General features: G+C 39.7%; 1 long non-coding RNA gene across 2 annotated transcripts; it reads left to right on the top strand.

The window, feature by feature from the left end:
• The first annotated feature begins 9,612 nt into the window (after positions 1-9,612).
• Positions 9,613-12,634, top strand: LOC145439428 (uncharacterized). 2 transcript variants are annotated; one of them, XR_013915207.1, is made up of 4 exons: positions 9,613-9,704; positions 10,079-10,274; positions 10,832-10,934; positions 11,292-12,634. It is a non-coding gene; the product is annotated as an uncharacterized LOC145439428 (long non-coding RNA). The 2 variants fall into 2 exon arrangements; XR_013915208.1 differs by lacking the exon at positions 9,613-9,704 and having other exon boundaries at positions 9,889-10,274.
• Positions 12,635-14,115: the final 1,481 nt, after the last annotated feature.

Genomic DNA, 14,115 nt, shown 5'->3' on the forward strand with positions numbered 1-14,115 from the left:
GCAACTGACATACCGATAGCTGAAGTGTCGATTAATAGCGAAGAATTTGTACAGAATTAGCCACTTTTTTATCGTTTCGACACATTCCGCACAGAATTTAACCATTTCAAACGGGTTTTCACCCCCTTAAATATCATAAAGGCACCATATTTGCCTCAATATGCAAAAAACTACTATAATTGAACAGACAGCAAATATAAGAGGGTATATTTGTCATATATTTTAGGGATTGAAAAAAGGCGTCCTGCATCAGGATTGCCCTTATGTTGAGCGTAAACTTCGGTGTATATAAGTCTAATTGTCCATATATGCTCAAATCGTTCGTGCCGAATTATCATGTCGTCGCCATCTGCACCCCACAGGACAAATAACATCCACCAGATAAAATTATTTGCAAGTGTCGAAACACCAATTTGGAATCGTGTGCTTACTTTAGTTTAATATATTTCTGCGTTTCAATATCTTTTGACTATTAGCGGACAAGAGGTAACAAGCGGTGATTTTGTATGTACTTTGGAGTGAGGACGATAAAACTTGGTGGTGATCGTCAATTTAGAAATTTAACATAGGCGTGTGTGATTTACTCTTTCGAAGTCTGAAGCGGCGCTTGAATATATTTCAATGGTTCTAGTCTCCACGCAGGTTCCGAAGCATGAAACTGCTTTTTAAATGTTCTTGGGGACCCCTTCTATTCATATATAGGGAAAAAGTTCTGCCTACCAATTTTATTAAAGGCGAAAATCGCCATCGCGTCTGGCACATCTGAATTCCCGTATTAGGCAATTTCCTACATAATTTACGCTTGGATATATTTCGATGGCTCTCGTCTCCACGCAGGTTCCGAAACATGAAACTGCTTTTTAAATGTTCTTTGGGACCCCCTCTATTCATAATAGGGTGATAAGTTCTTCCTACCAGTTCTATTAAAAGTGAAAATCGACATCGCGTCTGGCACATCTGAATTCCCGTATTAGGCAATTTCCTACATAATTTACGCTTGGATATATTTCGATGGCTCTCGTCTCCACGTAGGTTCCGAAGCATGAAACTGCTTTTTAAATGTTCTTTGGGACCCCTTCTATTCATAATATGGTGATAAGTTCTTCCTACCAGTTCTATTAAAGGTGAAAATTGACATCGCGTCTGGCACACCTGAATTCCCGTATTAGGCAATTTCCTACATAATTTACGCTTGGATATATTTCGATGGTTCTCGTCTCCACGCAGGTTCCGAAGCATGAAACTGCTTTTTAAATAGTCTTTGGGACCCCTTCTATTCATAATAGGGTGATAAGTTCTTCCTACCAGTTCTATTAAAGGTGAAAATCGACATCGCGTCTGGCACATCTGAATTCCCGTATTAGGCAATTTCCTACATAATTTACGCTTGGATATATTTCGATGCCTCTCGTCTCCACGTAGGTTCCGAAGCTTGAATCTGCTTTTTAAATATTCTTTGGGACCCCTTCTATTCCTATATGGGGAAAAAGTTCTTCCTACCAATTCTATTAAAGGCGAAAATCGCCATCGCGTCTGGCACATCTGAATTCCCGTATTAGGCAATTTCCTACATAATTTACGCTTGGATATATTTCGATGGCTCTCGTCTCCACGTAGGTTCCGAAGCATGAAACTGCTTTTTAAATGTTCTTTGGGACCCCTTCTATTCATAATAGGGTGATAAGTTCTTCCTACCAGTTCTATTAAAGGTGAAAATTGACATCGCGTCTGGCACATCTGAATTCCCGTATTAGGCAATTTCCCGTATAATTAACGCTTGGATATATTTCGATGGTTCTCGTCTCCACGCAGGTTCCGAAGCATGAAACTGCTTTTTAAATGTTCTTTGGGACCCGTTCCATTCATAATAGGGTGATAAGTTCTTCCTACCAGTTCTATTAAAGGTGAAAATCGACATCGCGTCTGGCACATCTGAATTCCCGTATTAGGCAATTTCCCATATAATTAACGCTTGGATATATTTCGATGGTTCTCGTCTCCACGCAGGTTCCGAAGCATGAAACTGCTTTTTAAATGTTCTTTGGGACCCCTTCTATTCATAATAGGGTGGTAAGTTCTTCCTACCAGTTCTATTAAAGGTGAAAATTGACATCGCGTCTGGCACATCTGAATTCCCGTATTAGGCAATTTCCTACATAATTTACGCTTGGATATATTTCGATGGTTCTCGTCTCCACACAGGTTCCGAAGCTTGAACTTGCTTTTCAAATATTATTTGGGACCCCTCCTATTCATATAAGGGTGAAAAGGTCTTCCTACCAATGCTATTATAGGTGAAAAACGACATCACGTCAGGCACATCTCAGTTCGCGTATTTGGCGCAATTTCCGGCATAATTTACGCTTGGATATATTTCGATGGTTCTCGTCTCCACGCAGGTTCCGAAGCTTGAACTTGCTTTTCAAATATTGTTTGGGACCCCTCCTATTCATATAAGGGTGAAAAGTTCTTCCTACCAATGCTATTATAGGTGAAAAACGACATCACGTCAGGCACATCTCAGTTCGCGTATTTGGCGCAATTTCCGGCATAACTTACGCCTGGATATATTTCGATGGTTCTGATCTCCAAGATGATTCCGAAGTTTGAATTATTTTTTAAATGTTATTAGGGACCCCTTCTATTCATATAAGGGTGTAAAGTTCTCCCTACCAATGCTATTATAGGTGAAAAACGACTACACTATATAGCCTATAGTATATATCGTTGGTGCTCATCTACAGAATGGTCACTAAGTTTGAAATGACTTTATGAATGTTATATGAGACCCTTTTCTATTCATAACAGGGTAAGAAGCCCTCCCATCATTGGATATTTCATGTTGTAAACGATAACAAGTGTGACACATCTGGATTCGGGTACTAAGCAATTTCAGATATAATTTGTGGCTACATCTATCTTGATATTTCTCATGTACGGAAAGGTTCCGAAGAATAATATGACTTGACATTGTAAGGGATATTTAAGTACATTTCTAGTCATAGCAAGGTAAGAAGTTCTTCTTTCTTTGACTGTGATATGTTAAAAACGACATCAAGTCCGACGAATCTGAATTCGTGCATTAGGGAATTTCCGAGGTTACATGCGGCTATATATATAATCATTGACTTATATTTTTCATCTGAACAAGCCACACACAATGTACAATGTGATAAGACACAATGTCATGTAATGAACAGATGTCGAACGCCGCGCAGTTGTTATCCTTTTAATTTCACATCCACCTCGGCCTAGAGAGAGTGTTCGATGTCACAGTTCTCTTTGATGTTGATCTTGTTTTTGAAGTCGCGGCGCATTCTACTAGTTCTTGCGCATTCCTTGTTAGTGGCTTCTTTCGTCGAGGCTTTTTTCGCCGTAATAACGGCGACAGCGGGGAAGAGGGGCCCAGATAAACCTCCGACGGGTCCCCAGAATGGTAGGCGCTTATCGTCACCACTACGCTATGTCCCCCGCGATATATTTCGATGGTTCTCAGCTCCATACATCTTCCGAAGTTTGAAACGGCTTTCAATATGTTGTTTAGGATACCTAGTATTCGTAAAAGGATACCAAGCTATTCCAACTCTGGCTATAATGTATTAAACACGACATAAATGCAGGTTAAAATTATCTGGCAACCGCTTTTTATAATATTCGAAAATTTTCCAATCGGAAATATATAATGCTCCCATCGTAATAATCAGTGTTTCCCATATCGCGTACTTTTTCTAATAGAATCACGGTGGTCTTTTTTGATATATAGATAAGAGGATGTTCTCTCTATCCACACTGAAATATCCCTATGTAGGCGATAATGTTGTCCATTGTGGACAGGTACTGCAATGTCAGCAATTGAATACCGGTATGACAGTCATGCAACGGTTTTGATTGTTTTTCAACTGCAACACATTTTACACTGTACTGTTTATTCCAAGTGGTAAGGTGTAAACTAAGGCGATTTTTTTGACATGTCAAAATGATTACCAGTGAACCCAGCCTTCGGTGAACCCAGCCTCACAAACCCAGCCCTCGGTGAACCCAGCCCTCGGTGAACCCAGCCCGCGGTGAACCCAGCCCTCGGTGAACTCGGCCCTCGGGAACTTTTGTAATTAAGTGTATTAACAAGTATTATTATAAATTATTGAACTAATAATGTTATTATCAACTGATTTGTCGATCTTGTAAGGAGGTCAGGGCATGCGTAGATCACGCAGTCATTGAAATGCGATGCGTGCAGCATGTGGTGCCACATTGATTGTGGGATTACCAGTGAACTCAACCCTAATATCCCACCTCTGGCGACCCTAATATCCCACCTCCACCAACCCTGATATCCCACCTCCATCAACCCTAATATCTCACCTCCGGCAACGCTAATATCCCCCCTCCCCCAACCCTAATATTCCACCTCCGGCAACCCTAATATGTAATATCCCACCTCCGGCAACCCTAATATCCCACCTCCACCAACCCTAATATCCTACCTCCGGCAACCCTAATATGCCACCTCCACCAACCCTAATATCCCCCCTTCCCCAACCCTAATATCCCACCTCCGGCAAACCTAATATCCCCCCTCCACCAACCCTAATATCCCACCTACGGCAACCCTAATATCCCCCCTCCCTCAACCCTAATATCCCACCTCCGACAACCCTAATATCCTACCTCCACCAACCCTAATATCCTACCTACGGCAACGCTAATATCCCCCTCCCCCAACCCTAATATTCCACCTCCGGCAACCCTAATATGTAATATCCCACCTCCGGCAACCCTAATATCCCCCCTCCACCAACCCTAATATCCCACCTACGGCAACCCTAATATCCCCCCTCCCTCAACCCTAATATCCCATCTCCGGCAAACCTAATATCCCACCTCCACCAACCCTAATATCCCCCCTTCCCCAACCCTAATATCCCAGCTCCGGCAAACCTAATATCCCCCCTCCACCAACCCTAATATCCCACCTACGGCAACCCTAATATCCCCCCTCCACCAACCCTAATATCCCACCTACGGCAACCCTAATATCCCCCCTCCCTCAACCCTAATATCCCACCTCCGACAACCCTAATATCCTACCTCCGCCAACCCTAATATCCCAGCTCCCAGCTTTAATTCAAAATTGTTCGGGGGCGGAATTCACCGAGGTCCATAGTATTCGAGAAACACCATGAATACCACAAAACAAACACGTAGAGTATGTGAGCGTCACGTTATCTCGCCCGCTTACTCAATCCGTGAATACAAAATTTTCCGAGGGCCGAGTTCACCGAGGGCTGGGTTCACCGAGGGCTGGGTTTGTGAGGCTGGGTTCACCGAGGGCTGGGTTCACCGGCAACCGTCAAAATTGTACCGTTAGGTAAAAAAGTGCCAAAATTGTTTGAAAATCAATTTTTTTTTGGCAACTTGCATTTCGTTTGTATCATAGATGATTGCACTGTCGGTGAACTTATCATTTTACAATTTACATCTTGTAGCCTACTTTATAGTCCTACTGTTGCAGACGGACCATCGTCTGCTCATTGTGAATCATAAACTGTCAAATGAAACAAATGCTCAACGTAGCCTACTGCACTATCCTAACTGAAGCAAGACTGCGTGGGCATTGTTTCTTCTATTGCAGGGGTTCTCAACCTGGGGGGCGCGCCCCCCTTGGGGGGCGCGGAAGGCTCTCAGGGGGGGCGCGAAAAATTGACGAAGTCACTATAGGGGGGGCGCGAGAAATTGACAAAGTCAGTATAAATTGTACGTGTCCGAACATGTGTTTCACATTCATTATGAGAAGACGATTAATGAAGATGAAATTTATTACATATTCAAGAAAGCTTGCAAAATACAAACTCTAGTAACCGCGCTCAACGGAGTATAGTCTGATTTCAACTTGATTTGAGAAAATTTTTGAAATTCTTTGGAGATATAGAGAGCAATTCCCACGTGTAAGTCATTCATTGCTTGATAGCTTTGACAGTAGCCCAAAGCTTGGCGCGCTGGGCAGCTCTTGTTAGTAGCTTGCGAACTGCACTGCCTAAGACAGAATTAGATGCAACATAGGTTGCCCGGTTTCGCCCTCAATTAGGCTATAAATCAACACAATTTAATTAATTTCCAAAACTGATCAAATTTAGCCTGGCAGGACAGAACGACGCCTTGCGCTCTGTACTCACGACCAGCATCAGGATTAGTCTCAGGGTGACCTACCTTGAAATTAATTAATGGATGTCTTGTTCAATGTTTTTTGTTATTTTCAAACAAGTTTGGAGAAATTTGTCATGTAAAAGACTCAACAACTGGAATGCCGATTCAAAATTGGCGTAAGATATACCTTATGTATACTATTAGATCAGGGGTGGGCAGCCTGCGGCCGTAGAAGGGAATTTGAGCGGCGTTCGACGCCTAATTCAATTAGTAGGCTATATGTTGGCGGCCGTAGACATGCAAATTGCAATTACGAATTCACTCCCGCATTTTCGAGAGATTTTAATTAATCTTGAAATTTTCTTCGCCCTCCGCGCAATTCAACAAGACTTCATTTTTTGATTTTAATGCAGTAGCGCCCGTCTTAATCTGAGCCGGAATGAGAATTGGCAAGAAATAACAATTCGTTCGCAGCCCTGAAAAATTTTCGCGCTCCGCGCGACAATATGCACCTCCCGGCAACTATTCATAACATTGCCACTCGCGATTTCGTTGCGTACAATAGGCCATTGTGAAAAGTAGAATAGTCCGGAGTTCACCGGGAATGGATATGGACAGTTTACCATAGGAATTTTGTGTCCAGATCGTTCATTGCGGCTATGCCCTGGAATGCGGCATCACGCCACCCCGTACATAAGTAATCGAAATGCGGCCATGATTATCAAAAACGTTGCCCACCTCTGTATTAGATGATGTGCTCTTTTTGACATGACGATAAATGCAAGGGGGGTCAGGGGGGGGCGCGATTTTTTTGACCATCTCTAAGGGGGGCGCGAGTCAAAAAAGGTTGAGAACCACTGTTCTATTGGAAACCGTATGATGAAAAATTGCGATGTAGACAACTTTGTCGTAATGAGAGAGAGAGGGAGTGCAGTGTACGTACAACTTCAGTGTTGCCTGCCAACAACTGCCACTGTGAACGTTCTTTCTTCATCCTTGCCAAGCTACTTAGTCAGGAAGAACACTTTCTACCCGAAAATGTAGAAAAGTATCTTTCGTTGTACTATAACAAAGTTTCAAGTATTTCTACCATAATATGAGATGTAACTAATACTGGAATTATTCACGGATCCAGATTTCGATAAAATAAGTTTTTTTCATGTAAAAATTTGTCAGTTTTCATGCCAAAAGATTTTTTTCAGGTCAAACTACTTCGTAAGAACAGACAGCTCCAGCCACAAATAAAGATAAGTACGGGAGATGTGGTACCGATGGATCAAAAATTGGAAAATGATCGCTGGCCCCAAAATGTTCAGCCGAACACATCAGATCTTTTGCTGGCTCAGCACTTTGATACAAGCTCTACCTATCGCGCACATATACATGAATATCCGTCTTTTCAAAAAAATATTTATGGACGTTCAAAATTTGTTGCTCGAACGTATCATCGGTCCGGTGGGTCCAATGGCACACGACCCGGGGACCTATGACACATATACCCTAAAAAAGTCAGATGTGACAATTTTTCTTGCTCAGCATTATAATCTAAGCTACAGCAAGCCAAAGAAGAATGTTTAGTCGCAAATGTCAAAAAATACAATAAATAATAATTGAAATGTTGTCATAAAATCACATTTGGATTTAGGCTCGAACTTATAAATTTGAGGGTACATACATATTGCCCGAAAATCGACAGTGTGACTTCCCAATACCTCGTTATAGCGATAAAACATCATATGCAATTATTACATAAAGATTTTCTGTACGTAGGCATGTTTCATTTATTTCATGATTAGAATGCTTGATTATTTTGCTTGATTTGGCTATTGTATCATCGGTCCCCACCCTACGAATTTTACACATGAATCGAAAAAAATTCCAATCAAGGAAGGTACTGAAAAAATAATAGGTGCCATTATATAGCCTGATACGAGCCCTACACTTCACAATAAAAATGATTGCTGGTTTGTTCGTGTTGAAGGTTACAAAGAAAAATGTATATGTCGATCTAAATTTAGTTTACACCCCCAAAAACAAAAAACATCTGTGAGAGACCCCATAGCTCGAGCTCGTCGAATTTTTTTGTATCTGAGGAAAGATTTTGCCAGCATGCAATTGTAGACAAGTTCACGGAGTGTAATCATGGAATTATCATAGAGAATTTTCAAAGTATTTTCGGTCCCAGTGATCCATCGGTACCACATCTCCCCTACCGGTAGTAAAATTCTAACATTATGTGAGAAACACCTAATTTAAGTACATGGGGTCAAAATTAAGTTTTTCATCGTCAAAATATGTGTGAATTTGGAATATTTAGTCAAAATCTTCCCTTTTTTAGGTCCAAAAATTCGTCCTAATAATAGCACAGCCAAGAAAACAATCTTTTCAACAAACCATGGATCACAAGCGGTAGTATTTGTTTTGCCCGATCCCCAAATTGGACTTTCCTGAATTTATTATGATACGCTAACTGAACTAAAATCCATTTTGCAGGTAGTATGTATGGAAATTGGCTCCTTTTTGAAATGTATTAGCTGTATGGAATACTGGTAAGAGTCACGGTGTTTTGTAAGTGAACTGGTATATCCTTGGATAATGAATTTGATGCTGTTGCATTCGGTTATCTTCGTGATAAAGATTTTTGTGAATGTTTGCTGATAACATTTCACTAAACTTGTTAACAATCCAGGAAGTATAATGCCTGTGCCAGAGCAAAATTGGTGGTAACGTCATGTGCAACTTTCCATTCCATTTCCTAATTATTCTATGAAAGACACCCTTCTGTCATGCAGAACTTATTGCAGAAAGCAACAACTGTATCCAGTATGATATTTGCGCGATTACTGAGTAGTTCATTTGTATTGCGAATTTTTTAAACAAATATTTTCTTTTCAATAGTCTTGAATTGATCCTCAAATTCGTCCAACGGATGTCGACTCCTTGAAAAAAGCCCCCTGGGTCTACCGTGCCTGCGCTATCAGACAATGTTGACAGTGACGTGAGGAGTCGTTCGTAACGGGTTTTGTGCCGGCACAGTCATCTTATGTGATACAGACCTTCGTCTCAAGAACCAATGGATACATGTGATTATGTAAGCCTATTTATTCATTTTATATATCACCACTGATTATGTAATTTGCTGGTTTTTGCAGTCCTACTTTTCTCACGAACAATCTCGCAGAGTAGCCTACGGACTATTCAATATGAGCTGAAAAAGGCTTCATCTGTGTACACTGTACAGAGATGTAGTTGAACGTAATGAACTCGTGTAACGTGTACTTTAACTATTGCTTACTGAACTATAATGGGCTAGGTCAGTGGTTCTCAACCCGGGGGGCTGATCACCTCTCCTGCGCTTCTGTTGCCCACCTGTGTGAAATATTTATATTTACTTCTGCATAAAATTTACAATTTTCCTTTGGTATTTATCGTATTTTCTAGGAGCAGCATTTGGATGTGACCAGTAAAAAGATGGAGCCGCCATGGCACGCCACGAATCAGACTCATCAAGCCCGGGTTGCGGCTGATGGAAAGAATATGAAAAATGCCCTAATGTGCAGGTAGTATGTAGGCCTATTGCAATTGGCACCTTTTTGAAATACATTTGGTGTTTAAAATACTGGTAAGCATCGCATTGTTTCGTAAGTAAACTGTTATATCCTTTGATAATGAATTTGATTCTGCTTCACTCGGTTACTTTTGTGATAAAGATTTTCCTGAATGTTTGCGGGTAAAATTCACTAAAATGATTATCTGTGCCAGAGTAAAATTGGTGGTAGCGTCACGTGCAACTTTCCATTCCATTATTTAATTATTCTATGAAAGACACACTTCTGTCACGCACAATTGTATCTAGTCTGATATCTACTTGAATACTGAATAGTTAGTTCACTTTTATTGCAAATTTTTGAAACAAATATTTTCTATTCAATAGTCTTGGATTGGTCCTCAAATTCGTCCAACTGATGTCAACTTCTTGAAAAGAGCCCTCTTGTTCTACTGTGCCTGCGCTATCACACAATGTTGACAGTGACGTGAGGACTCACTCGTAACGGATTTTTTTTACCCGGTGCAGTCATCTTATGCGATACATACGTTTGTCTCAAGAACCCATGGAAACGTATGATTATGTAAGCCTATTTATTAATTTTATATATCACCATTTGTGTTGTTTTTTTGCAGTCCTACTTTTCTCACAAACTATCTAGTAGAGCCGATATGAGCTGAAAAAGGCTTCATCTGTATACATTGAACAGAGGTGTAGTTGAACGTAATGAGCTCGTGTAACTTGTATTTGAGCTATTGCTTACTGAACTATAACGCACTAGGTGAACATCAAATTAGGAGAATTTCCAATTTACATTAATTAAATTTAATCAGGAAGGAAAGATTTTAAATGATAGACAACAGTTACAATTCCTGCAATGAAGGAAAAGTTCTCAACACCTTCGATAAGATGTAACAAAGTTTTTGCACTAAAGACGATCGAAGTGTCCTTTGTCTGATATATTTCTTGTCTAAATGCAAAGCAGCTATATAATCTTAGATTAAAAGTTATATGTAAATCCTATGTCAATTATCATAATGGAAATCTGAACCCACAGAAACAGCGATTCGAACCCCATCAATACAATTTATTTTGCTATATTTATTGTCTGATCTTGTTTGCAATCAATTTTGTTTTCAGCAACATGAGGTTGATGAAGTCAACTGCCTTCTTCTTCAAGCCAAAGGGAGTGACAAACGAATATATGTTCAAGTTCCGAGGGCATGTCTTATCATTGAATCAGGTAATCTTTTTGTTTTATGGGCCATACAAGTTTAGAAAGACCTGCAACGTTTTGCAATGAATTTCATTCAAAGTTACATTTCTGCATTTTCACTGTTGCCTGGCAATGCCTGCCATGTTAATGTAAATGTCAAAATGGCCGAATAGAAAAAAATACAGACCTGATTAAAGATATTTTTATTAGTCGTTTTCCTAATTTTAGTCTTACTCTAACTCAGTGATAGGATTTCACATGTAGCCAAGCGCCTTTCCCGTGCTTCTGTAACCTGCCTATCCGAAATATTTTTATTTATTTCTGCATAAAATTTAGAATTTTCCTTGGCATATTCAAAACTTTGGTATTTCATCATATTTCAAGGAGCACCACTCGGAGTCGACCAGTAAAAAGACGGAGCCGCCATGGCACGCCTCGAAGCAAAGATTCATCAAACCTTGGTTGCAGCTGATCGCAAGAATATAAAAATGCTTCGGCGAAGGTGGAGCATTCAGAAAGATTGTTGACATTTTGAGCTGCTATGCATTGGAGTTATCATATCCTAAAGGAGGAGTTCTCGAACTGGGGGCGTGAAAGCATTTGAAGGGACGCGCGATACTGCAGTCAACTGAATTTTTTTGACGCGGTGCGATTTACCTCTATCTCATAGCTATTTCTCTTTGTATAGCCAGAATTTCATGTTGGACTATTCTCTCCTTAGCAGCCATTAACTTCCATGCCCTCAAACTATCCTTCCGTTAGGATTTCTAGCATTCTGGTTGTTTTTTATTTTAAGATATGACGATAAGGGGTGTGTGATATTTTTTGCTATCATAAAGGAGGGGCTGGGAACCACTGCCGTAATGACTTCCAGATTTCATTTTTTTTGCAGCATACTGTGGTAAAGGACAACAAAAATCTTTTCTATAAATCTGCAAAATTTGTATTGAATCGAAGAAACCATTCGTGTTGTTTAAACTAAAAGTGATAGGCATTACCCTGATATAAATACTTGTAATGCAAGCACTAGGATATTTTTGTTGCCTGGTTAGCGGGCCCAATTTCATAAGAATTAAGAAATACTTGTGGTTGGTTTTCTTGGTAGTGGTAGTGGTACTGATACATTTGCTTTGTTTGTTAATAATGAACTTTGCAATTTACAAACCATAATTTGATACGTTTTCCATAAGTTGTAATGATTTGCGTTGATCTTGTTTTCTGCTAATGGACGTAACCAATGAATTTGACTCCATGTCCCTGTCACGAAAAGTTAAGACACTAAATGATATCTTGTTATCACTATCCCAGTGCATCGTTTTCATTCCCATGATTGAGTGAGTTGCATGATATTTGTAGTGACTTTGCTCTGAACCATTTGTGATGTTGGTGATTTCATGAACTATTCCGGAAACGGTTTCAATTGCTGATTTGAATTTATAAAACCCTGTCATAGCAGCTATTGGAAATTTGAATGTTTGCACGTATTTATTCAATATTCACCCAGTTTGGGTGTTATAAGTGTCATTTATTAATGAAGCAATAAAATCCGATTTCATTTTGAGCCCTGCGTTCCGGTGACAGGTCAACCAGTCACTTTGAGACTGAACACTTGTTTAGGTAAACACTTTAAATTTAAACACTTCGCAACACTTCTAAGTGTTCAATTTTGGATCACAAATCGTGTTCAATTTTCCGGGTTGAGCAACACTTCTAAATTTAGAGTGTATATTCGTTCATCGGTTCAACATCAATGACCACTCAATCTGTATTTTAGACAGCTAGCAAAATGCAATGACGTTATCATGCCTCATACTTCGAAAAGGCAACTTGACTTGAATTGTGACTTGACTCGTGACTTGACTTGACTTGACTCGACTTGACTCGAGTCACCTCTAAAAATCGAGTGACTTGACTTGACTCGAGTCACCTTTGAAAATCGATTGACTTGACTTGACTCGAGTCAAAATGTGTAATGACTCGAAATGACTCGTGACTCGAAGGTAGTGACTTGATCCTAACACTGCCAAAACTACGATTTCACAATAGCGGCAACGCAGCCTTCAATGCGAACTATTCCTATCACTCATTAGGGCATCGCAATATATTACTAAGACGCTTATATTTGCACACGATGAACATAGAGTATCATACTATTCTAAAAATGCATTCATTTTATCACATCATTAAAGGTATAGTCAGCGAAATACTTTAAAATACGCATCCAAAACTACGATTTCACAAAAGCGGCAACGCAACTTTCAATACAAACTATTCCTATCACTCATTAGGGCATCGCAACATATCACTAAGACGCTTATATTTGCACACGATGTACATAGAGTATCATACTATTCTAAAAATGCATTCATTTTATCACATCATTAAAGGTATAGTCAGCGAAATACTTTAAAATACGCATCCAAAACTACGATTTCACAATAGCGGCAACGCAACTTTCAATACAAACTATTCCTATCACTCATTAGGGCATCGCAACATATCACTAAGACGCTTATATTTGCACACGATGTAGATAAAGTATCCTACTATTCTAAAAATGCATTCATTTTATCACATTATTAAAGGTATAGTCAGCGAAATACTTTGAAATACGCACCCAAAATTACGATTTCATAATTCACAATCGTAATATTATTTGTTGCGTGAGCGCTTACGTGTCGTGTGAAATTCTTGGAAACATCGCATGTTATAGTAGGGGTATCATATTTTGGAAATCTGAAAAGAGGACACTTTTTCAAAATTTTCAGACTTGCAAAACCGGAGGAAAATCCTAAAAAATGGTAAAGTTTTCCCACTTCGTGGTCGGTTGACAAAAAAGGTCATCTTACCGGCCCAGCTCCAAAAATACCTGCCGCAGCTCTTCTTTAGTGCTAATTTACTGTATCTAAGTCATCGGTTCTCAACCGGGGGTCCGCGAAGCCTGGAAGTAGTTGATAAATTAATTTGTATTATTTCTTAATCCGGAAAATCACGATGCAGTTTTGCTTCCTTACTAGTAAAACTCCAGAGCTCATCATCCACAGAGTCGTCATCTGAGATGAAATATCCTACTGTGCAGACTCATATTTATTGCTAAATTGCTATCAATAGCCTACTGATACAAAAAAAATTGCTGTTTAGAGATGTTTTGTTGGGGATTGTAACAAAAAAATTGAATAAGCAAGGTCAATCATGGTGACTTCGAAAT

This window comes from Botryllus schlosseri, chromosome 5 (assembly GCF_051294905.1).
Source record: "Botryllus schlosseri isolate E-star chromosome 5, Bs_hap1, whole genome shotgun sequence".
NCBI classification, from domain to species: Eukaryota; Metazoa; Chordata; class Ascidiacea; order Stolidobranchia; family Styelidae; genus Botryllus; species Botryllus schlosseri.